Source organism: Anabas testudineus, chromosome 2, assembly GCF_900324465.2.
Source record: "Anabas testudineus chromosome 2, fAnaTes1.2, whole genome shotgun sequence".
Taxonomy (NCBI): Eukaryota; Metazoa; Chordata; class Actinopteri; order Anabantiformes; family Anabantidae; genus Anabas; species Anabas testudineus.
The window spans coordinates 5,635,675-5,639,488 of NC_046611.1; the positions used below are offsets into that span (position 1 = coordinate 5,635,675).

Here is a 3,814-nt window from a genome sequence, read left to right on the forward strand (position 1 = left end):
GCAGGACTGATATCAGGAGCCTTTTATTACTTGTAATGTATGCTGAAGAGACAAGGTATTATCAAAATAAATGCTGTGCCAATTTAAAGTCTGGAGAGTGTTTTGGACTTACCATGAAGTGGCACTGATTAAATCTCAATGATCATTTTTAATATCATGATGTGTTCATCAGTATAACTAATTATAACCAGCATGATGTCTTTAAAACATAAATGCTGAGACACAGTGGGAGACAAGCAGTAGTTTAAGATTAACAAAGTGTTTAGGAAGGTAAAGGAGCACAGAAGTTTCATCGAAAAAGTATTTATTTATTTTTAAATCATACCTTTGAATGTATTTGAATTCATTCTTAATATCCAGTTTTTTGTATCACAGTCAAATGTTTTTAGATAAATGTTTATACTGGGACCTCTTCTGATTGATCAAAGATTTCCCAAAGGTCCAGACTAATATTTCTATATTTTACAAAAAATATCAAAAATGTCATGTTTTGCAATGTGACTTGATGTAATTTAGATAGTTAATTATGTAAATGTATTTAAAGAAATTATATATTTTTTTATTAGGAATGACAGCCTCTAGACATGTTTCCACAAAATGATAAACTATAAAGAGAGACTCACTTTGTCCCCAAATTTAAAACAAATAAATAAAAGTGTTGAGTGCTTTTCTTTTTCGTCATACCCAGTGCTTTAAAGTCCTGAATGGTTAACCTTTGGTCATTCCAAGTTTTTCTTTACATCAAAAGACCATTTCTAACTTCAAAGATTGTTTTGATCCCAAGAACAGGATTTTGACCTGATGAAATCAGGATAATAGGCCTAGCCAAAAAACTTGGACAAAATGTAGTCTTGCAGCTATCTTGATCTCCTCAGAAGTTCTTTACCTATTAGACCATTAATTCAACACTTGGGCTCAGCTATAAACCAGCTGTGTATATGTGTAATAGAGAAAAAGGTATGAGTGTATGTACTTGATTGATTTTGTTTAAGTTGTATTCATTATTGGTAGACCTTTGCCATTTCCAATTATCTGAAATCAGCTGATGTCTGCACTCACATTGAAAAAATGTCTTGAGACACATCTGCAGCCTTATTAATAATAAAATAATTTGGGTGTACTTTACATTTACATTTACATTTAGTCATTTAGCAGACGCTTTTATCCAAAGCGACTTACAAGTGAGGAACAAGGCAAGCAAATGTACTGGCACAAGTGAGTGAGATGACCACATCTGATAGACCTACAGTTGTTTCTGCTCACTTCTGCTTGAGAGGAAGTCAAGCAGAACAACAGAAGGAGCCCAGGTGAAGTAACACTTTACTAGTTTGTGGCTGTACGTCATTACAGTTGCTGCTGCATAAGTGAGTTAAAGGCCAAGGAAAAAATGTATTCACAATAATAACAATTTAATTTAAATGGACTAAAGGCTCATTTGAGTTCAGCATTTGTAACTATTAAATTGCTGTAGTACAAAGAATTCTACAAAAAACAACTTAATCATATCAGTATTATATATTTGGCCTTAGCCTCCCCTCTCTTGATTGTCTTCGGCCATTTAAAAACTTGCATCAGTCAACCACTAGTATTAATCGGAAAATTGGATTATTCCATCAGTTGTTTGAGGATAAGGACATTGTCGAGAGGACTTTAAAGCAAAGCTCTTACTGAGCTTTCAGGACAAGTTGTTCTAATTCACTAATTAAACAAGAATGAATGCTCTTCCTTCATAAAATGTCCATTGAACAGTCATAGACCTTATTCAAGGATTTTTTTTGCATCAATCATCAGGTAGTTTCAATGGCTGCCTTTGAGTATTTCACACTACAGTAATAGTACTAGTCACACAGCTACTGCTGCCCTGAAACCCTGCCCTGTGTGAGGCTTGGACTCACAACCTTGTGAATATGAGACTGATGTGCTGCCTACTGCACCAACAAGTCCAAATATGTTTTAACCATTTTCAACTTAGTTTAGGACAACACACTCCCCCACTTTTGTCCTGAAAAAGAAATTCTCACCAGCTATTGTATGGATTGACATGACATTTTGCACCACATTTATTGTCTCTAGAAAATAATGGCATTTTTCTAGGTCTGACATCAAGTCACATTTTCTTTTTTCCAAACATACTGACGCCTGTTAGTGTGTTTATTTGTTAAATGACTAGTTAGCATCTTTAGCATAACTGCAACTTTCATATATTTTCTTGAACTTCAGACATATCTACAGATTTGGAATGGTTGAAACAGATGGCGACTCACCCTCATCCTGGTTTTGTTGGAGTTTTCTTCTGTTAGTAGAGTTTTTCTTCCTCACTGTTGCCTAGTGCTTTCTCAGGAGGGATTTGATGGGTTTTTCCCTTTAATTCTATAAAGTCTTGGCCTTGAGTTAAAGGATTGTAGTAAACATTTTTCAAATGACAGTGAATAGTGCATTTGTGCATTTGTCAGGGGCCATTTTCAGCTACAAATGAATACAACTTTGGTGCTCTAGTCAGTATTTATGGAAGCAGGGCAGTGTTAGTCTTATTAAAAATATGGCCAGTATTTTCTTTTAAGTTGCATTTACTTAGGGATTCTTTGCTTTAAACTCAGTCTGAACTTCAGACTATGCACAGTAAACAGTGCAAGTCCCCGTCCCCTTGGGGATCAATAAAGTATAACACTGGCTTGTTCAAGAACACATCGACAGGTAGCCATGGAAGAAGCAGGAATTGAACCGAACCTGAACTAATGCTGCCCAAAAACACTGCCCCGTGTGAGGCTCGAACTCACAGCCTTCAGATTATGAGACTGACGCGCTGCCTGCTGTGCCAACGAGGCTTACAAAAAAGTTGAAAGACATTACTTACTTGGACAGTATTTTTTTCTAACTTGGACTGACAGTAAAATGTTTTTCCACTATAAAAATCAATGGATATAATGATCCTACAGTGAGGCACCTGTAGACTGTAAAACATAGAAGAAGCAAGAGGAAAAACATGAAATGGCTGGAACCAATTTAGTAAGCCTCTTCATGCACAGCCTACCTGACCTCATTGATGTAACAATTTCACACAAAAATACAATAATAGCACATGACCCAGTCCATCCACTTCACTGTCACTTCACAAAAGTCCCCTCTGGCAACTGATGCAGAAGGTTCAGTGCAAAAGAGCCTATTTCTGCAGAAGCTTTGGCTTGCTACAGCCATAGAAATTCTTAAGTGTGCCTTTATAATGGAAGATTTAATGTGGAGTTTTTACATTTTAGCTGCACCAGAGTAAATGGAACTAAAATTCTTAACACATTTTACAACATTCCCAATTGAATAGGTGTACACAAAGGCATGTAAAATGATTTAACAGCTACATTAACCCCACTCCAAAATGCATAAATTTCATTTCTATGGTACAAGAAAATCCAACCAAATACTGAGTGAACATGAACAGCCACCGCAAGGCTGAAGGCCATGTTTGTTACCTTGAAGGAATTGAGAGAAATGTTCTAGTAAGTAAAAGAAACTCAAACCTCACAATACCAGTTGCTGAATACTATCTGTACAGCAGTTACAGTTCTGCAGTAGTTGTGCAAAGACACAGTGATTCTCTCAAATTTTATTACTATTTTGTGTCTTGTACAGTACTTGATTAAGTTAGTGCTACTATCCTCAGTTCATGAGTACATTGAACTGTATGTAGTCTTAAATGTTTTAAAATCAATAGTCCAGAACCCAAAGGTGACAACATATAATCTCATTTGAAAAGAAAAACTGTAGAACCAGCAACTTTTTACATTACTAAATGTAATGTAATATATAAACCCTCTAACTA

General features: G+C 35.7%; 1 non-coding gene across 1 annotated transcript; it reads right to left on the reverse strand.

Moving 5' to 3' along the window:
• Positions 1-2,752: 2,752 nt before the first annotated feature.
• On the reverse strand, positions 2,753-2,825 carry trnam-cau. Its single transcript has one exon. It is a non-coding gene; the product is annotated as a tRNA-Met (tRNA).
• Between the last annotated feature and the right edge of the window lie 989 nt (positions 2,826-3,814).